This window comes from Mauremys reevesii, linkage group 5 (assembly GCF_016161935.1).
Source record: "Mauremys reevesii isolate NIE-2019 linkage group 5, ASM1616193v1, whole genome shotgun sequence".
Taxonomy (NCBI): Eukaryota; Metazoa; Chordata; order Testudines; family Geoemydidae; genus Mauremys; species Mauremys reevesii.
The window spans coordinates 57,902,182-57,924,968 of record NC_052627.1 but is presented as its reverse complement, the minus strand read 5'-3'; the positions used below and the strand labels follow the sequence as shown (position 1 = coordinate 57,924,968).

The 22,787-nt window shown below is 42.2% G+C and overlaps 1 protein-coding gene across 5 annotated transcripts in view; it reads left to right on the top strand.

Moving 5' to 3' along the window:
* Window positions 1-22,787, top strand: part of LRBA (LPS responsive beige-like anchor protein) — a 565,586-nt gene that overhangs the window by 202,031 nt on the left and 340,768 nt on the right. The gene's annotated exons all lie outside the window — the stretch shown is intronic.

Genomic DNA, 22,787 nt, shown 5'->3' with positions numbered 1-22,787 from the left:
GCTGTTTGTCTCTTAAATCTTTATACTCCCAAAGATGAAAGCATATTTATTTTAGACCGTGCTTATGTCTAAAGGTCATCTGTGTTGGCCCCAGGATTCAAGCTGTGCATTGTTTAGTAACGTATCTGCACTTCATCTGGACCTAGATACCTCCTCCTGCAAACAAAGATGATGTAAGATATCTATAGGACCCTTCTGTGGTGGTGAAATAGTAGGCATGTTTCATTTATTACATCAAGGCAATCCAGGGTTTGGCGACAGTCCTGTGGAGATGAAAACTGCATCTTTTTAGTTCAGTGACTGATAATCATTGGAGTGGGACATGCTTGACATTTTATGCTCTGGATTTATGCAGAAGCTCCATGCATGACATGGTGTCATTGATTAGAAGAACAGCTCACTTTTTTTCTACAGCTGCAAACTGTAAGAAAAGAGTGAGGGTGTGGGGGAAGCTATGTGAAAAGCATTGGGCCTTGTCATGCAAATATGGGATATGAATGAATACGCTTATTCAATGGCAACATCACCATTAACATTATTTCTGTCATGAAACACCTTTTTTATGGTGTCTGTTAGGAATGTATGCTGAGCAAGAACTTATTTTTAGTATAGCTTTGTGTATTGCTTATGCCTGATCTCTCTAGGACAGCAGTTGGCTTACACTTTGTTGATGTTGCTTTAAATCTCAGTATGACGGCTCGAGGGGTTTAACTCATATCATCTTGAACTTAACCAGGAATTACATTAAAGCAGTCTTGTTTTGTTTATCAGAGTTAATTTTGTTGCTGTGCATCTGCTGCAGAAAGATGTATTAGAAAAATCTAACTGTATAGGATCATTTCTGTATATGCATAAAAATAATACAACTATTAGAACTTTTGGGATTCCATAACACTTAAATGCCAAATTTAACATCAAACATAAATGAATTCTGTGGCACACTTCAATCAGCTTTGTAGGCTTTCTATGAAAGGGAAATAAGTAGCCCCACACAAATGCACTCCTCTTAGAACACCCATCAAAGTTCAGAAATCCCAGAATGGCTTGTCACATTTGTGTCATGGGTTGATCTTTAGACTTTTTTTATTTGTGTAGTACACTGTGCTGTTGCTTTAACAGACCAGGAAAATAAGCAGATATGTATAATAAAAACTCCAAGAAATGGAAAGACTAAGGAATGTTGTGGCAAAGTAGGTTAGTCCAACAGTATTTCCCTTGAAGAAAGATGGACTCAAGCCTGCTTTTAATCACATGTGAAATTGTTTGGCAAGATTCCACTATAGTCACTTATCACAAAACTGGCACAGAATTTGGTGTGATTGGCAGTCTTTGTTCAGAAAATGCTTAGCACTGGAATAGGGCAAGTGTTTCTGGTCAGGACTGAGATGTAGCGGCAGACCTAAATGGGGAAGAATGCTCAATGTATCATAATGAGGGAGAGGAATTCACAAAATGTTGACAACTTTGAAAGGATTTCCTGTCAATTTTTTATTTATTTAGATTGATAAACAATAGAAGGAACATTCCTACTTTTGTTCTTAGTGCTTCTGAGCATGCTTTGAAACAACTTACAGTAACCTTGAGTCGTCAATAGGCCACCACAAAAACAGCTTTTAAGGCTTTCTGCTATGTTCCTCCACTACACTTTCCAAAGCCAGGAAAAAGAGATGGGCATTGAAATGTGCTCTGAAGGTCATCAGATTTGGGCTTTCCTATGGAATTATTTTCAGAAATAGAAGGTTTCATTTTAAAAAATGAAGGCTTACAGTTTCAGTGGAAGCCAAAATATCACTCCCACCATTTAAAACTTTGTGGTCTGATTCCTGGAGGGTTTGGTGTCTTGAGGAAGGAAAGAGAGGGATTGTGAGAGGAGATTGATAATTAAGTAAAGTATATAGTATTAGATAGTCACTGGAGGCAACAGTGAGAAGATGCCCGGCAAGGAGCAGAAGCAGAGGGGAAAACACAGACACCAGGGTCTGAGAGGAGATATTGTTTTGCTGCATGAGTCCAATAATGGCGGAAATAATTAAGCAATCAATTTGAAAACATGTAGAAGATAATAAGTTGAATAGTCAGCTTGGATTTGTCAAGAACAAACTGTGTCAAACCAGCATAATAGCTTTATTTGACAGGGTAACAAACCTTGTGGATGTGGGGTATTTTGACTTTAGTAAGGCTTTTGATACTGTCTCGCATGATCTTCTCATAAATAAACTAGGGAAATAGAACCCAAATGGAGCTCCTATAAGGTGGATGCACAACTGGTTGGAAAACTGTTCCCAGAGAGTAGTGATCAGCGGTTCACAGTCAAGCTGCAAGCGCATATCAAGTGGGATCCTGTATGGATCAGTTCTGGGTCTGGTTCTATTCAATATCTTCATCAATAATTTAGATAATGGCATAGAGAGTACACTTATAAAGTTTGTGGATGATACCAAGCTGGGAGGGGTTGCAAGTACTTTGGAGGATAGGATTAAAATTCAAAATGATCTGGACAAACTAGAGAAATGGTCTGAAGTAAATAGGATGAAATTCAACAAGGACAAATGCAAAGAACTCCAATAGGAAGGAACAATCAGCTGCACACATACAAAATGGAAAACAATTGCCTAGTAAGGGCTACTACAGAAACAGATCTGGGGGTCATAGGGGATCACAAGCTAAATATGAGTCAACGTGTAACACTGTTGCAAAAAAGCAAACATCATTCTGGGATGTATTAGCAGGAGTGTTGTAAGCAAGACATGAGAAGTACGGTATATACTCGATCATAAGCCGGTTCGTTTATAAGCGCCTCCCCCCCCCCCCCCAGATGGATAAGTAAAAATGAAAAATTCATCTTATGAACAAATATATATGGTAATTCTTCCACTCTACTCCATGCTGATTAGGCCTTGACTGGAGTATTGTGCCTAATTCTGGGCACTACATTTCAGGAAAGGTATGGACATATTGGAGAAAGTCCAGAGAAGATCAACAAAAATGATTAAATGTCCAGAAAACATGACCTATGAGGGAAGATTGAAAACATTGGGTTTGTTTAGTCTGGAGAAGAGAAGTCTGAGGGGGACATAAGTTTTCAAGTACATAAGAGGTTGTTACAAGGAGGAGGGAGAAAAATTGTTGTTAACCTCTGAGGATAGGACAAGAAGCAATGGGCTTAAATTGCAGCAAGGGCGGTCTAGGTTAGACCTTAGGAAGTTTTTTCTAACTGTCGAGTTGGTTAAGCACTGGAATAAATTGCCTAGAGAGGTTGTGGAATCTCCATTATTGAAAATTTTTAGGAGCAGGTTAGACAAACACCTATCAGGGATGGTCTTGATCGGGGGTTGGCAAACTTTCAGAAGTGGTGTGCCGAGTCTTCATTTATTCACTCTGATTTAAGGTTTTGTGTGCCAGTCATACATTTTAAGGTTTTCAGAAGGTCTCTTTATATAAATCTATAATATATAACTAAACTATTGTTGTATGTAAAGTAAATAAGGGTTTTAAAATGTTTAAGAAGCTTCATTTAAAATTAAATTAAAATGCAGAGCCCCCCAGACTGGTGGCCAGGACCCAGGCAGTGAGAGTGCCACTGAAAATCAGCTTGCGTGCCACCTTCGGCACACGTGCCATAGGTTGCCTACCCCTGGTCTAGGTAATACTTAGTTCTGCCATGAGTTCAGGGGACTGCACTAGATGACCTCTCAAGGTCTCTTCCAGTCCTACCAATCTATTATTCTATGATTCAGAGGTGGAGTGAAATGGAGCATGCATCATCTCTGTAGATGTCAAGTTCCAGATGTGTAGAGGGATTGGGATCCTACTATGTGGTCCTTTCTCCATTACAAGCACAGAAAGAAATTTTTTTGCCTATGAAGCAGCAAGTGATATTGCAGAAAGGAGTTGGTAACAGAGGTTACAGAATGAGGTATGTGAACAATTTTGCCCTCAAGATCAGGAGAAGCTAAAGAATCCAGCAGTCATTCCTCTCTTTGGTGACTGGGATAATTTCCTCTTGGCCATATAAGAATCTGTTCTGGCCTCTCTTAGGTCTGGGTCTGCTCCTAAACAAATAGCAGTTGTGAAGGAGACATAGGGAGAAGGAAGACACTGGAGATGAGGGTGGGGTGTTGTGAGATAAGGCTTTCTTTGGCGGTGGGAAGTCAACAGAGACTAGCTCATTTTCATGTGCTCTTTCTGGGTCCTTCTCTTCACCAACAATGTTCTGTTTTGCTCTGAGAAGATGATACATCTATGGCTACGTAGATCTGCATGGGGGTACGCAGACTCAGACATGACCAGTGAGGTGATATTATCATTATCATCATCCTCATTTTGCAGCTGAAAGTGGTGCTGGGGCTGGGGCTTGAAGTAGTAGTAATAAAACAAACACGGAATACATGGTTCTTCGAGTGATTGCTCATGTGCATTCCACAATAGGTGTGCGTGCTCGCCATGTGCACTGGTGCCAGAAGTTTTTTCCCCTAGCAGTATCTGTAGGGGAGCGCCCCTAGTGACCCCTGGAGTGGCGCCTCCATGGCATGGTATAAGGGGCGCTGCGTGCTCCCCCCACCCTCAGTTCCTTCTTGCTGCCAGTGAAGGTGCTTCAGAACTTCTTTGCTCCAGCTTTGCTGCAGCTCTTCCCCAGAACTCTTCTTCGTTCAGTGTATGGTACCTGTAGTTTAGTTTAGTTAGTGCGCCCGGGCCGGGGCATGCCGTGCACTCTGGGTTTTAAGTCGTGCAACACTTGTAGGCGACCGATGCCCATGAGTGATCCGCACATGGACTGTTTATGCTGTTTGGATGAAACCCATCTCAGCAATTGCTGCAAGATTTGCAAGTTGTTCAAGGCTCCAGGCCATCCTGATGGAGTCGGTGTTGACTCTGGAGCACCACTCCGAGTCGGCAGTGTCAGTGCGTGGCAACCCCACAGCGCCATCTACCAGTCAGCACCGCTCCTCGTCTGTGGGGCATGCCACGGAGGCTAAGAAGAGGCCTTCGCCACCGCAGCACCAGAGCAAGACAGGGGGAGAGGCTAGACCCATGTTGGGCAGTCCTCGGTCCCCATCGACCTCTAGGCCTCCAACTCAGGTCGAGTGGAGTAGCCTGGCCCATTTGGAGCAGGCTTCCCTGGTTATCCGGATGCCCTCCATGCCAGAGGCCCTGCAAGTGGCCCAGGACGTTATGTCCATGCCGGTACCAGGAGCACCGCCAATGTTGGCCCCGTGGTCCAGGAGCAAGCCGCCAGTGGGATCTCCATAGTCGCCCCCATCTCAGTACCAGTCATGGTCGAGGGAATGTTCCTGATGCTGTTCACCGCTCAGCGACTGTCCTATGCATAGTTCATGCAGGTCGCTGTTGACTCCCACCAGGTTGTCTGGCTGGAGTCCAACTGACAGAGACTCCAGGCACTGCTCCACCTCAAAGAGTGGACACCTATAGGGCCGAGGCAGACACCGCCGAAGGTCGTCATCTCGGAGGGGCTATCATAGCCAGTCATGACGTAAACGTCAATGCTGTTCCTGTTCGTAATCTCGCTCCAGGACTCAACCACGGTACCACTCCTGCAGCCCTGGGCATCGATCGCCGGCGCCTCGCAGTTGCGGATCTGCCTGCCGGAGCCAATTGTGGAGTAGCTACTACTGGAGGTACCGTTCCTCCACATTGGGATAACAGTCTCATGGTCGGCACTGCTCCTGGCGCCGCCGCTCCTCCCTGTCCAGGGACAGCAGCAGGTCGTATGTCAGCCCGGCCTTCGTAGTCGTCCATTGATGGATCATGCCAGCCAGCTTCCGCCGGTGCCACAGCAGTGGCACTGGGCCCCGTGGCCGGCACAGTGGTGCCATTGGGTACCGTGGCCCCCGACGCATTCCCCCGGTGGGGGCTTGCTCAGTGGCCAGTGCCTTGGAACAGCCGTCAGCCTCCTTCTCCCAGCCACCCTGGAAGGAGTCGGTGGGACATGCATCTTCAGCACCGTGCCCAGAGAGCGACCAGGTGGTGGATCCTCCAGTGCCGGTGGGCATGCAAAGTACCACACCTGCCTCCTCCCCTTCGCCAGATGAGGCGATTGTGGCACCGTCTCCCTTCGTCCCACAGGAAGACTCTAAAGCCCACCAGGAACTACTGAAAAGGGTGGCGTCAAACCTCCAGGCAGAGGAGGTGGAGGCGCCCTCGGACTCGCTGTTTAACATCCTGTCCGCCTCGGTACCGGGCAGGCCACTCCACAAAGGGGTGGCAAAAGTTTCAAATGCCTTCTGGCCAACCCTGGCCTCATTGCCCCTCATCTCTAAGAGAGCAGAACGCAAGTATTTTGTGCCCGCCAAGGGGTATGGATATCTATATACCCATCCTGCCCCTAACTGCCGGTTGGTCAAGTTGGTCAACCACAGGGAGTGGCAGGGCCAAACAGCCCCCACTCTGAAAAATAAAGATTCAAGGAGGCTGGATTCATTTGGCAGAAAAATTTGTTCATCCTTGAGCTTCCAGTTACAGGTGACGAACATCAGGCTCTCCTGGGCTGGTATGAGTTCAATCTGTGGGGCTCTCTGCCCAAGTTTGAGGACTCCCTCTAGGAGCATGACAGAAAAGAGTTCAAAGCTCTGGTGGAGGAGGGCACAGTGGCTGTTAGGGCAACCCTGCAGGCAGCATCAGATGCAGCAGACACGGCCGCACAGTCCATTGCCTCCACAGTATCCATGAGAAGGGTGTCATGGATACTGCTGTCTGGGCTGTCCAATGAGGCGCAGACCTCCTTGCAGGACCTCCCATTTGATGACAAGGCTCTGTTTGCAGAACAGACGGACATAAAACTGCATCACCTGAAAGACTCCCGCACTGTGCTTAAGACTCTTGGCCTCTATGTTCTAGCTCCTGCTAGACCTAAGTTTAAGCTGCAGCAGGCTCTTGCCCAGGCCACCCACTCTAAATACGAGCCCCCTTATAAAAAGTTGCAGGATTGGACGTAACGCCCGTAGAGGCAGTCTCGGTCTGCCCCCCAGCCTGGGTCCTCCAGGGGCAAACAGGCAGGAAAATGGCAGTTTTGATGGTACACTCAGGGGCGACCTACCAGTTCACATCAGGGATCCACCCTCAATAAAGCTTTCCTTCTCCAACCGGTTGTGTGCTTTTCTCCCAGAGTGGTCGCGGCTGACCTCAGACCGATGGGTCCTCAGCACAGTCTGCCAGGGCTACACCCTCCAGTTTCCCTCTACTCTGCTCAACCACCCTCCGCCCCTGTCTCCCCTGGGGGACCCCTGTCACGAGACCCTGCTTGAGAAGGTGGGGCAGCTCCTGGGCACAGGAGCAGTGGAAGTGGTGCCAGCGGCGTTCAAATGCAAGGGGTACTACTCCCGCTATTTCCTTATCCCAAAGGCCAAACTGGGGCTCAGGCACATCTTGGACCCTCAAGGCCTGAACCAGTACATGGTGAAGCTCATGTTCTGCATGGTCTCCCTGGCCTCCATCATTCTATTCCTGGATCCTGGGGACTGGTACGCTGCCCTCGATCTGCAGGACACGTACTTCCACATCTATATATTCGAGGGGCACAGGTGCTTCCTCAGTTTCATGGTTGGATAGGAACACTACCAATTTATGGTCCTCCTGTTTGGCCTGTCCACTGCCCCCAGGGTATTTACAAAGTGTATGTCTGTGGTGGCAGCCTACCTCAGGCGCCGTGGGGTCCAGATTTTCCCCTATCCTGGGTGACTGGTTGGTCAAGGGCAGCTCCCAGTCGCAGGTGTAGGATCATGTAGCACTCCTGTCCACGTGCGCCACTCTGGGCCTGTTGGTAAATGACACCAAGTCCACATTAGTCCTGGTTCAATGCATAGAGTTTATCGGGGCAGTCCTGGATGCCAGAGCCTCCCTCCCACAGGACAGGTTCGAGACCCTGAAAGGGCTCATCGACATAGTCACAAGGTTTCCAGTGACAACAGCCAGAGCGTGTCTTCAGCTCTTGGGTCACGTCAGTGTGCACATATGTGGTTCATCATACCAGACGCAGGATGAGGCCCCTCCAGCTCTGGTTGGCCTTGGTGTTCTCCCAGGCCAGAGACAGGATGGACAAGGTCCTCACTGCCCGAACTGGTGATCGCCTCCCTTCGATGGTGGTGCTTCCCAAGGAACATGCTCTGAAGAGTCCCCTTCAGAGGCAGGCCTCCATCGATGGAACTGGTGTCCGATGCATCGGACCGGGGTGGGGAGCCCATGTGGGAGACGTTCAGACCCAAGGTCTGTGGTCGGCACAGGACCTGGCCCGCCACATAAACGTCAAGTAGCTCAGGGCAGTCCGGCTGGCGTGCATGGCTTTCTGCTCGCACTTGGAGGGCAGGAAGGTCAGGGTTCTCACAGACAACATGGCCTCGATGTTTTACATCAACAGGCAAGGCGTGGCCTGATCCTCTGCCCTCTGCCTGGAAGCCCTCAAGCTGTAGGCTGTATAGCCCATGACATTTGCCTACAGGCCTACCACCTACCAGACACCCGGAACTCGAGGGCGAATCGCTTGAGCAGTGACTTCTCCTCTCATCACGAGGGGTCTCTTCACCCAGAGGTGGTGCACAGACTTTTCCAAGAGTGGGGAACTCCCCAGGTGGACCTGTTCGTGACTTGACAGCACCGTTGCTGTACCGGTTCTGCTGTGGGGGGTGGAGTGGCTGAGATGGGGCGCTATCTCCAATGCCTTCACCCTATCCTGGTCAGGCCAGTTGCTCTATGCCTTCCCCCCATCCCCGCTGATTGGCAAGGTCCTGGAAAAGATAAAGACGAACAGGGCCCGGTCCTCCTTACTGCCCCGGTGTGGCCCAGGCAGCATTGGTATGGGTCCTTTGTGAGCCTGGAGGTTGCCCCGCCACAGCAGTTACCATCCCATCCGGACCTGGTCTCCCAGGACCAGGGCCACCGCCTCCACCCCAACCTAGCAGCACTCCACCTTACGGCGTGGCTGCTCAATGGTTAGGCCGGGAGGAGAGGACATGCTCGGAAGGGGTTCAGCGTGTCCTCTTGGAAAGCAGGCGGCCCTCCACGCACCGAGTCTACTTGGCAAAGTGGTCTCGGTTTTCCCGACGTTTCTGTTGATTGAGAATTTCACATTCAAATTTTGCATTTCTTATAAATCATGTTAGGCAGCTAACTTCCCTGCATGATTTCCCTTCAGTAATTAAATCTAGTATTTCTAGCTGCTGTAAAATTTGTTGCCCTTTTCTGTTCAGTTATGTTTCCTCATGCGTAAAATGTAGACTTCCTCACAGTTTTAATTTTTCTTCAGTACCAATTTATAGGACATAGTTTAGCTGTAATAAACTGTGAATGTTTTACTTTACGGTTCATGCTGAAATACGAACCTTAATGTTAATATGAATAGTATCTTGGCTGAAGTAAGATGCAAAGCTAGCCTGTTTGGCTTTCTTTTGGTAATTTTGATATTTTGTTTTTCTTTTGGCAGAAAACTAAATTTAGTAGTTCTGATGATTCACAATCTTAAGTATGCACCACTCTTTGCCCTATTGATGTAGCTAAGCATGAAATGTAATAAAGGATGTCTTTTGTAACAAGGGAAATAACCAAAGGGAATTGGAAGCCAAGCAGAATAGCCTTAATTCAATGGGTATCAAGGAGCCCTAGAAGGATATTTGTGAATTTTTTTCACTTGTTTCAAGTTTCATTTTTTTGTGTCTTGGTACATCTGGCAGGTGTTTATAGCAATTGGTGATCTACATACACAGCATTCATTGTTTTTGGATTGGGAGAAGGGGAGTTTATCCTAATTATATAGTTATATTCTCCATATAATTTCCAAGGTTAATTTTTAAAATGAAAGCTGCTTTATTATAGATTTTTATATCAAGCTGACACTTTGAAGTGAAGGTTTGCATGTCTTTGCAGCATCCTGGCGTGCAAGGGTCTTCAGTGCACTAAATGATAGTGACTAGATTTGTAGAAATAAAGTATTTAGTAATACTTTTAACTATCTAGATATTCTGAACAGTAGTGTGGGGTCTTATCTATTTGCAGGTCCAGTTTGAATAAAGATTTTGTAGTACTTGACACCAAACTGTCATACTCCTTTATGTTGCCACATTGTGTTATTGCAGAATGTAGTTTGCTGGCAATAGGACATGTTGTCACACGCAAAAGTATGACATCACACCATTCACTATGAATCAACTTAATTCCATCTCAAATGTACAGCTTTAAATAAATAAATAAAGGATATGTTTTGCACTGGGTAGCTTTAGCATTATAACTCCATCTGTCAGAAGAAGGAGGAAGAAAGTATTTTGACCCTGTTTCTTAATGTTTTATTTTAGATGTTACATTAAAATAAAGTAGAAACCATTCTGATGACATTCTCAGCTTGGGAGCATTTTCTTCTGCAGACTCAACATGCTAAGTATTGTGCTGCTGCAGTATGTTGGAGAGCCCCAGATTGAAGATTTGGGTTTGTTTTCTCAAGGTGACAGAGGCTTACTCTACGTCTCATCTGACAGTAAAAAAAATCCCAAAGTGAGAGATCCTGTTGCACGTTGAAAAATATTTTTAGTTGGTGTTCACAGCTAGAAAGGTGCCATATCTGTACCTGTGCATGATGTCAGAGTCATAAAAATAGTATCTTGATATGAAAGAGTGGATGCCAACGTGCCTGTGGTGAGCCTGCCATTACTCTTTTAATGGCCAGGAAGAGAGGGAGGAGAAGGGGGGGAAAGCTCACACAGGGATGCTTCGGGTGAGGGGCTTTCCTTCTTCAGTTTTTCCCCCCTAGTTTTCCTTACTTTGTAAAATTTCTCAGAGCTGCGTTTCTAAAGGTAATTAAAGTTGTGACATGGCTTCAAGTGAAGCATGATACTACAGCAGGAACTTTTTCTTGTAACCACTTTCTCTTGCTGTATGAGCCCCTTTGGAAAGAACAGTAATGACGATCTCCCTAATAATTTGTGGTTGCCATTATCTGGGAAACCATGAAAAAGGGTTGTCTGAATTATATGAAAAGATGTTCCCACATTTTTTTTTGAAAGGTGAAACTTAATCATGTTGTGTTATTGCTTGAAATAAATACAATCTGCATATTTATTTAGTTAGAAACGTATACAATTCAGACTTGCTTGAACTTATTGTGAAACATTTAGGACTGATCAGCCATTGCCAGTTAGATTTCAGGAGTGGCAAATATGAACATTTTCAAAGAACAATTAGATAAACACTTTGAAGAGTGGACGGAAGTGATCACGTAAATAAAATGTAGTTTGTACGTTGTGCTTATAAGAAGCACATGGAATCTTCGGGGAAAAGGCAATGTCCGCGTTTATTGAAGATACAATTAGCATATGCATTTAATCACACAGACACTGTCCCGCCAGTCGATGTTATAGTTACCAGTCCAGAGTCTGGGTCAAACTAGTGGCCAGCTATGTTGATCACAGGTAGGTAGGAGCCAGGTTTTGTCGGTCACGACACAATCTCCAGGGAAGTCTTGGCAGGCTGAACCCAAAGTTTCATGGCAAGGCACCCTGTTTATTTAGTGATTTTTTTTTTCTTTGGGGCCAATGAGTTTTGCACCATCATCCTGTAATTAATTGTTTGAGTGCTTGCTTTTTTTTTTTTTTAATTGTGGCAGGGTATGGTCAAATCATTCATTAATACATTTAATACATGCTACATTATCTTATTATTTTTATTCTAAATTATACAAATTACAAACATAAAATCCTACTACTACATGTATGCATTTCCCCTTCCAAAAAGATATGAAAACACTGTAATACATACCAGCCAAAAACTACCTCCTGCCCCTCCAAATCACATTGCATACGTAAATGAAGCATGCTGTGGATGATAAAAATGTGGCAGGCTGCTGAGTAAAGTCCTGGTAGACGTTCAACAGTCATTGTAAAACACTAAACAAATATTTCGGTCAGAATGACTAGGTTTTAGAATGCCTGTTTAAACAGGCAAAAATTATTATATGATTACGCTTTATTTCCAATGTTTTAAAAAACACCTCTTACAGCAGTGGTCCCCAACCTTTTTGTCTGGCGGACGCCAGACGAAGGACCGTGGCGACGGTCGAGCATCCGCTGAAACGCCGCCAAATTTCAGCGGCATTTCGGCGGCGACGCCTTTCGATGATGCTGTTTGTCAGCGGCAAGTGGCGTCATCGACAGGCATCGCCACCGAAGTGCTGCTGAAATTCGGCGGCATTTCGGCGGATGCTCGACCGCCGGCCAGGACGCGGGCACACGCCCGAGGGCGCTGTGTTGGGGACCCCTATCTTACAGTATTGGAGAGGAGATTTTTTTTATTTGATTGCTGTATCTTATACACACAGATACGATATGCCTGCATCTCTTTTCGCTCCCAGTCATATGAAGTCACCATGAATAATCACAGTCTACAGTTTTTCTAACCTTTTTCCGCACTGAGGTATTAACAACTAGTGATTGTCAACAAATATTATTGGTAAGCTAAAGAGAGCTCTTTCTACCTTGCTTGATGAGAAGATGGGGACTTGCAGGTTATGGTTAAAGAAGTTCTCTGCAGTAATTAATGATGGCCCTTTGTCATTTAGGATAGCGTGAGCTAGAAGACCTTAAAAATCTGTGCTGGAAGAAGGAAGAAATCCAAATTCTGTAAACCTTAGTCCTTTAAATGTTGTCTCTGTGTTTCAACAACACTCAAGTTGAGATGGTGTTAGATATAGGGACTTTGTAGATAAAGGGATTTTCCTGAGGTTGATATGAGGTACTCACCCAGGGGATGAAAGTGTCCCATCCCTCTTCAGTGCTTTCAGCCTCTCTGCTGGACCAGGGAATAAGCAACAATCTTGGGACTTAGAACTCTAATCTCTCTTGTGCCTTTGCATCCAGAACAGAATCTATAATCAGAAGGCTAATTATTATTTAGTTATTTTAACCCACAGAAGTGTACTAACTACTATACAAGACACAGAATAAGGCTTGATGCTTGTCCAGAAGATTTTACAATATGAATAGGCTAATACAATCTAAATATTACCGTACATTTTATGTACTGATCTAGGTTCATCCTGTTATCAAATAGAAAAGCAGTGCTGTTGACATTTTTTTAATTGTTTCTTTATTTTTATTCCAAATTGTGGTTTGTATAACTTTGTTTCATTGTCACCATTTGAAACCCTTCATTCTCATTAGAATTTTCATTAAGAAGTAAATAAAGGGTAAAATGACAAATCAGGTAGCCGATGAATATTGTTTTAAAGAATAGTGGGCTTGCCTCACAGATAAAGCAAAAGTTGAATGCCTGAAATATTTTATTTAATGTCCTTTTAGAGTATCCTGAAGTTCTCTTGCCATTGGTATCAGTATTGGTTGTGTTGGTAAACGATCAATTTTCAGAGTCCTTTTATTTAGAACAACGTCTTCTGTGTATTAATGTGAGTTATCTTTGTGAATGAAAATATTAGGAGTATAACTACTACAAGGATCTAAGAATTGAAAGTTTACTCTTAAATTAATGTGTGGAGGATTTAGGTCTTGCTAAAATCAACAGTCATTTCTTTCATGAACTCTGACTTTTGTGTTGGGGCTAATGTAAACCCTCAAATAGTCAAAATGTGTATCATTTAGCTTGCAGTATGTGAGACAGAGTTTGTTGGTTGCTGGATATAGGAAAAGTTTGACTGAACTGTCAATAGTGTGTCTAGGGCAACAGAAACTCTCTCGGTACTGATTGTAACAAAATCCAGCAGAGGATTGAGAGAGCCTCTTGATTTTTCAGTTGATTAATTATTTTCCCCGTCTCACAATGAAACAAGCTGCTGTTATCTTCCATAAATATTTAGTGACCTCATCAAATGAAAACTGTCAGTTGCTCCGAAAGAATTCTTGCTTAAAAAATAGATGTTCCCAGCAGAAATCGTGGTAATCTTACCAGTTTATGCAAAACAAATAATTAGTATTTACCTTGTTTATAATGTGTGTATGAGTGTTTGTGGTAATTTATACAGGAAAGGGTCATTTAGGATCACATGTTCTGACTAAAATAACTGGCTTTAATACATGTATTGCATATTTATAGTGTTAATATAATTATCTTACTGTACTTGATTTGGTGTTTTAAATCTAAAAAAACATGTGGACAATGGTGGGCAGTACTTATTTCCCTCCTTTAATAAGGCTTTTTTGGTACATGAGCCATGAAGACAAGACACTGTAAACAGAAGAGATCTGAATTTTAATCCCTGGGTACTGCTTGTCTAGGAAAGAAGGAGAAATGTTTTATATTTTCTTTGAGCGACTCTCTCTATCGAGGTAGTGATCATTGTTGCCCATTTGTAGTGGGAGCCATGCCCAGGCTATTATGATATAAGAATGGATCAGCTAGAACTGGATCACTTTGGGGGACGGTATTGTGTGGAAGGATAACAAAGAAAAGCAATGGAGGATATAATTCAGTCTAATCAACAGTACAACTCTGGTTTGCCTAACAACAGTTAACTGAAACTCCTGGCTAACCACAGTATGTATCTCAACTGTGGACAGATAACACACACCTGCAGGACTGCCAGCTAACATGTCCTCTCTTAAACTGGCTAGTTGGCCAGTTTAAGAGAGGATCCTATTCATTGTGCAATAGGGATATGAACCTGGGGAGATGTCCTAACCCCTGCTATGACTCCTTTATGTTGTATTCTTGGCAGCTTATAATGCTCCCCTGTGCCATTGTAATGATTTAGGTTTGATAAACAGGTCCTTACACGCAGAGTCTTGCTCAAGTGAAGTGTACTTGGTCTCAGAACATGGGGAAGGGAATTGCCATAGAGCCTCTCAACAAACTTCTGAGACCAATTAAGGAGAGTTCATTGATGGGCTCCAGAGGGGATCTCATCCCTTCCACTGTGGGAAAGTTGAATTTCTCAACGTAGGGCCACAAGGGTGACACAGGATATTACAATGTAAAATAAGAAAAAAGTGTCAAAGCATATTGAGAACTTCTTGGGATGAGTACGTACATACATAGGGCCACAGATATGCATAGTGCATTACAATGCAGATAAAGATGGATTCCCTGCCCCAAAGAGGTTTACAGTTAAGGCGAGAAGAGCAGGAAGAGATTAAAACAGAGTGGGGCAGGAGAAGGGAAAGGCGAGGATGAGGGTAGTATGTTCGGGAAGCAAATGCATATATCTTAAGAACAAGGCTTTTTTAAATGTAGAGGATATAGTTTGTCACATTGAAGAAGTGAGTTTTGAGGCGTTTATAACGCTTACTTCACTTACTGTTTATAATATGAATTTAAGGTCCCAAAAATATGATGTCTATTATTATCCACTAAAGTCTAACAAAAAAAACAGGAGTACTTGTGGCACCTTAAAGACTAACAAATTTATTTAAGCATGAGCTTTCGTGAGCTACAGCTCACTTCTTCGGATGCATAGAATGGAACACACAGACAGGGGATATTTATACATACAGAGAACATGAAAAGGTGGAAGTATGCATACCAACAGGCAGAGTCTAATCAATTGAGATGAGCTATCGTTAGCAGGAGGAAATAGTCTAACAGTATTTGGCACTGCTGTTAATACATTTAAATTTTAACAGTAAATTAATATTCAGATCTAAAGGATTTCATTTTTTTCACTGTATTCTCATTACATTTTGGGGAATGCTTTTCTTCTTTCAATGTTTGATATTAGAGTAGAGTTTTGTAATACAGTTGTGTAATTTTAAAAAATATACAAGCCAGACATCCCTTTCCAAAATGATTAAGTATATTTTTATAAGTCATTTGCTGTTTTAGCTGATCATCAATATATTTTGTACTCTTAAAAATCACTTTGAGACATAAAAAGAGAACTGAAGCAAGGAATAAAGCTAAATAAGAATAGAATTTTTTTTCTGTTGACATTAATCTGTATAAATAAGATTTACTTTCTTTGAATGTGAAAGTGCAAACATCAAAATCATTTTGAAACAAACTTTGGAAATGAAACACGAAAGGACAGTTTAGTTGATGCAAATCTGTCGAAACGTTAAACACTGCTATGGCAAGATTTCACCATCAATTTTGCTTAAAAATAATATGGTTAATTAAGCAATTTTTAATAGCTTAGTTTCCAGATGCAATATTTTCAACTGGTCTTTATAATTACAGAATTAGTGGAAACATATATGTCTTTAGATTCTTCCATCAAAGCATGAGGAAGTGAATTATTGAAAAGATAAAAATAAATTTGTTTGCTTTCTGTCAGAGTTCATATCCACAGCCAACCTTGATAGAAGACCAGAATGATTTAGACAAGTTTGCTTTGGAGATTCATAACATATGCTTGCTGGACAGAATTGAGTTATCTCTGCTCTGGAGAGTAAGTTATTGTAGCAGGAGCTGACAGAGATGAAGATAACTGAGGGAAATTCAATTACCTTTTAGTGTTTTCCTTCTAATAGGATTCTTAATGTGAAAAAGATCCTTAGATGATGCGCCTCTGTTGCTTTGTGAGATCTGCTATGATACCTGCATCAAGAATAAAGTGAACTCTCCTTTCCAGGCCTTCATTAGGGATGAAATATGCAGCTGTTTGTTAAATGTGGTGTTAGATTGAGAGGTTTTGATCCAGCATATTGTCACATCTGGTCCAGATGCATTTGGCAGCCATTGAGGAGCTTTATCTATTTACTGCAATACAATTTTCTTTTTTGAAAGTGTTTTTATATGAAAGGCTTATTAAAGAAAGTTGACACAAAAATAGAAAGTATTTTTTCTATCAGTAGTTGTATCTTTTCCTCTTTGCTTCCTTCTGTGCATTTAATTACTCTCTTGTTTGATTTTTCCTAGCTAATTAACACTCTTCAACTGCAAATGCTGCTTATGACAGTGTGATCAGCTGACTTAATGCTGTTGGAGCCTGGGCACCCTGTTCAGCTGTAGTTAAATTTCCTATAACACTCAGCAGCTCTGTGTTGTGTATGAACATTCTCCCAAATGTTAAGCTACTTGCTAGCTGGGATTTTAGAATCCTTAAACTCCTTAATTCAGTTTAAGGGTTTTTCAACTCTTCTCCTTTCTAAGGTACAAATAGCTGCTAAATAAACATCAGAGTGTGTGTGTGTGTGTGTGTTTTAACAGTTGGTCACATGAAGTAGATTATCTTGTTTGAATACTTTCCATCTCCTAACAAGATACTATGTAAAATAAACATATAAGCAATATATGTGTGGATTTTATTTTTAAAACTTTCAGCCTTGCCAACTTTCCTCTCCATGTCCTCATCCTTTATTTGGCAAACTCATTACAAGCACTTGAGCACTTATATTCCATGCCCTCTCTGTGACTCACTGGATGGAAGAGGGAGTAAACTCCCTCTGAATTAGAGATTGAACTCCACTCCAAAACCACACTAATGTGACTCCTGTAGCCCTAAAGTGCTTGATCTGTCCAAGATGGCATTGAAAATATGGAATATGGTATGCAAAAGCTAATATTCACTTAGAAATTTTGCCTTGTTCTACTGAGACTTGGCTGTGTGAAGGAACAGATACATTTTTTATCAACTTCACTGTAATCAAATTATCATGAGCATAGATAGTTTGATCTTACAACTAATGCAGTCTTCTTCCAGATGTTATGTTACTTAAGCATAACAAAGCTTGATTCATCCAGGCTATTACCAATGCTTATGGAGGCTGTTTTTGAAAATCAAATTAATTTACATGGAGACATAGCAGGGAGAACTCAGAAATAAAAATTAGAGTCAGAAAAAGCATATTTCATGTTAAGACACTGTATCTTAGAACCTATTAACACAGTACCTGGGCAATGAATACAAAATTAAGGATCACAGAATTTTATCTGCAAAGGACAGGGGCAATCGGGCCTGTCCCTGAAAGCTAAAATTGCTCAGGGCTTTATTTCATTTGTTTATCAAAAATATGTATAATGGGTTGTGGAGCGTCTTAGTCCTCATGAGGCTGAACAAACTGAAATTCAGGATGGAGATTCAAGCTTCCACTGTTGCTTCAACCTCTCTTGGAGACTTAAGACTGGTGGACCTGGTAATTGCTTGTGCCAGTACAAAATGTTCTCTCTTTAATCTTCTTGTTGTCTGTCCTTTCTCCTCAGTGTGTTCATAATGCTATATGTTCATAATATACATTCAAGATGGGCACAAAGCCAGCATCCAATCAATGCAGAAAAGACTCAGTGAGACCAGGCATTTATTTCCAAGGTTTCAGAACCAGAATGTCTTCTGTTTATTGGCAGCTCCTGTGTCCTGTGGTCTCATGCACAGAGATTATAACATGAGGAAGAGCGCATGAGAGAGAGTTTTATGAACTTCTCTTAAAAATCTGTAACTACTCCCTCCAAAAATGCAAAACAATGTGAAGAAATCATCAAGAGTGATTGGGTCCCTTCATGAAAATAAGAAGCCGATGTGAGGCCAGGGTTATCTCCTCACCCGAGATACCACAATGCACAAGGAATGTGGTGTGGGTCAGAGTTTCCAGGTTATATCTCATTTTAGAAGGCATGAACCTTATTTCGTGACTTGTACTCCAGAAACATTTGTTAGAATAATAAGCTCTTCCTTCAGTACATGATAGGCAGGGCCGGCTCCAGACCCCAGTGCGCCAAGCGTGCTTGGGGCGGCGTGCCGCGGGAGGGCGGCAGGCGGCTCCGGTGGACCTCCCGCAGACGCGCCTGCGGAGGGTCCGCTGGTCCCGCGGCTCCGGTGGACCTCCCGCAGACGTGCCTGCGGAGGGTCCGCTGGTCCCGCGGCTTCAGTGGAGCATCTGCAGGCGTGCCTGCGGGAGGTCCACCGGAGCCGCGGGACCAGCGGACCCTCCGCAGGCACGTCTGCAGGAGGTCCACCGGAGCCGCAGGACCAGTGACCGCCAGAGTTCCCCCGCGGTGTGCGCAATTCCTAGAGCCACCCCTGATGATAGGAGACTGTTTGTTTGTTTCTTCATTCTTTTTTCCCCCAAACCCAGGCATTCAAAAAGTGGAGCATGGCACATTCTGGAAGAGAAAAGATCTGCCAAGATTTACTTTAACAGAACCAGCTACTTCAGGAAAACTCTTGGTTTTTTTCACCCTATACACCTGGCCTCTGGAAAACCAGGGCAGAGGGAGGGTGGGTGGGGATTGTTTTAACAGCCCTAGATTGGTTGTGCAGGGTCGGGTGTCCAGAGCTACTCATTTTGTTTAGGAGAGGTCTGTTTGTCCCTTCTTTTGGACAGGTTGTCCCAGGATTCTATTTCTCTTTGATCCCCAGCACAATCTGTGGCTATTTCACGGAAGATAAACAACTGCAGAGACAGAGTCAGGTGGAAACCTCTTATCGCTACCAGAAAATAAAGCTTTTAATCTGACTTAATTTATTGGGGTAGAGGTAAACACATATGAGAGAATCCTGCTTCACCCTAATGATACTGGATATTTCCTGCATGGAGTTAATAGGGGTGCCACAGTGAGCACTTTCAGAGAGCCAAGCAGTGGTGCTGGGTGTGGTCAGGGGTCAGTAAAAGCTCCAGTGGAGTTAATATTACATTTTTCAAGGTAGTGAAGATGGTCTCTGTCACTCTAAAAGTCAGTGGACTCCATATAGAGGTTTGCTACCACAGTCCAAGGGTCCATCTGGTTAGGTATTCTGTCTCTGACATTGAGTATTACAAGTCTCTTCTTTAGGGAGACAAATTAAAATAATATAGAAAACAAACAATATGCTAGATTGTAGAGGTTATAATGTAATATTGCAGAGATTATATATGACAATATGCTATAAAGATTTTATTGTCATAAATTTAGGCTGGCCACATTAATCATGCATGACAAGCTATTGGAGAGTTACTCAATCATCCCAGATAAATGCCACTAAAATATTCATACCACACCATTGTCCCTGGTACATACTTTACAGAAATGTTCCAAAATTACTGTTTCTAAAATGTTGTTGTCATATCTATATACCTATGATGTCAGGTTTCCTCAGTAATCTGAGTCCAACGGCAGAGGCATTCAAGAGAGGAAAAAATGAAACTTAATACACTTTAGAAACCTCTAAAAATAGCATTTACATATCTTCTGTAGTGCAGTATCTTGTGATTTGTTAGGCTAGCAATGAATATTTGTGGGGAGGGAAAGGGGGGTGGGAGATCCTGACTTTTTTTTGGTTACAAAATACAGGAGTTAAACCAGTTGCAGGGCTGAACATTACTGGGCATTGGACCAACCTAATTTTTCAGAGAAATTCTGTATTTTCAGTGAGATGGAGAGAACAACATTTCTCAGGCAGATTGTTTTAAAATCATGCCTGTTTGGAGCAACTCAAGGTTTGGAATACTAGAAGTAGCCAGCACCTGCTTATTGTGCAGCGTGTAAATGTAACTGTTAAAAGTACCATGATAAATTGCATTTATTGTAAAGCACTGTGGTAGATTGCAGAGAGATCACTTCTGTGCGTGTGAGTATTCATATTCTAAACAAAATATTTCCCACATGCATGCCAGAAGATGGTAATCAAGGCTGCTCACTGTACTTCCTAGTAACAATAACCTCAGCTTCTTTGTGAGATATACAGAGAATTGCCATCCTGCTTGGCTGTTGATTCTAACATTTCAAAACTGGATCTTAATGATGTTTTAAATTCATTTCTTTTAAATTTAGGGACAATTACTCAAATCTAATTGTGCAGAATTATACAGTTTTATGTAGGTAATTCTTCTTCCCATACCTTTGTGCAGAAATTCATAAGAGCAGCTGAACACCTGCTAACAATGAAGTTCCTAGCCAGTGGAAGTATGAAAAAACATTTCCACTAAAAACAAAAAACATTCCACTGACAAGAATCTGAGCTTTAATTTTAATGCAGTTATCAGTAGCTCTGATACTCAGTATTAGCAGTTTCCCATTTTAGAGAGCTCATGGAGTAGATTTAATATATATCTGTTCCTATCCTCATGGAAATGATTACACTTTAAAAGAGTTTACAGATTTTGAAAATAGGATTTGCAAAGCAATTCTGGTTGCTATAGTTGTGGCTACATATAGTGCTTCCTATGTCTGAATAAAACATTTAAGGCAGTTAAATAGTTTGATGTAGGAGACTATTACCCTAATGTAGTTATATTGGCTAACCCAGGTGGTTTAAAGCTTAAACTGTTGGACTATTCACATTCCATAGCATTTGACCCCTTTTTTCCACACTCCCAGATAAAGGATCCATTTATGGCGGTTTGAAATAGTATTTTAAATCTGAACCATTCTCACTTCACCTACAGAGCCTGTTGCTTTTTGGCCCTTAGAGTAATGAAAATGTTTCACACAATGTGTATGTTAAGGTGTATACTGGCAATATTTATTACATTGATATTTTAAATAAAAAAAACTATCAAGAAGTTTTAGGCCAAAAATAGATTTTTAAAGGCTTTTAGAAGACCTTATATGAATGAAAATGTATTAATTTTTTAAAAATTGCTTAACTATTTCTCTGCAGTCTGAAAACCAAAAACAATATTGTGCAAGTATATGAGACCCATAAACAAAATTAACTAGAAACAAAAGGGAAACTGAATAATTAAGATTCACTCTCTAGCTAGAATGAAATGTAAAAGGTAGATTATTACCGCAAATAGTGAAATGTATATTAGAATGTTCAAGCATTTCACTTTTAATAGTTTGAGATGATAGCAAATTTAGCTGGAAAGCTTTTAAGTTATATTATAGGTTATGTCTTGATTGTGACATTTAAGTTTTAAAATATGTGGCTGGGAACGTCATTGAGGACTCTTACTGAAAACTAACAATTCTGGCCTTCTATAACCTTCCTCTCCATTTGCTTCTTGGGTTTTTTCCCCTTTTCAGTCATGCTTTCTCCTATCTCCTCTTAAATCAAAACCATTACTTTTTTTTAATACTTTGTTCATACAAACATTAAATATCTCCAGTATTTCTGTTTATCATAAGATTCAAAGCAAGCAAGAAGTGAGAGTCAGACATTTACGGATCAACACAGCTGAAAATCTTAAATTTTAGATGGACCTTTGAATAAAATCTTATATAATCCTTTATCTTTTTCTTATTCCCCTCAGAGGTTCCTGACAGTCATTTGAAAGTTCCTCTGACAGAAAATCAAAGCCCCTAATGCTATTGCAAATATAAAAGTGTTGTAACTAATTGAAACCTTTGCCCAGATGCTGCTAGACACATGGACTCATCGTAGTGGAAATTGTGAGGCAGTATTTCTAAATGTAGTGATGACAGCAAATACAATGTTTGTCCTGTTTAGCCCTCTGCAACATTAGTAACTTTGCATTGCAAGTACCAGTGAGGCCAGTAGGAGCTTCAAGTTAGAGAGGACTTAAAAGGCCACAAACTAAGGTAAAACCAACTAAATGAAACCCTTAAGACAATGTAACGGACTGTAACGAGCTGGTGAAGGGCAGATGACAGTTATTCTTTGTACCATTTATAGCCATTCTGATATTCATAGCATTCAATTTTGTGGGTTACCCCATTATTAATGTCTGTCCAATCCTAAACAGAATTGTTGTCCCATGCAAAGTACTATACAGGGATATTGTCAAGTATCACACAGGAATAGAATACTTATATGGCTCCATCTTCCATTGGTACAGGATAGTGGGTTGATTCCTGGGTATACCCAAACTTCATTGAGTTTTAAAAGCTTTATCACTTTCCTCATTTATCCCACAGTCTGATGGGCTGTTCAGAACAGGAGTGCTTACAAAAGACCTGACTTACCTTTGATTATACCAGGGGTAGGCAACCTATGGCACAGGTGCCAAAGGCGGCACGTGAGCTGA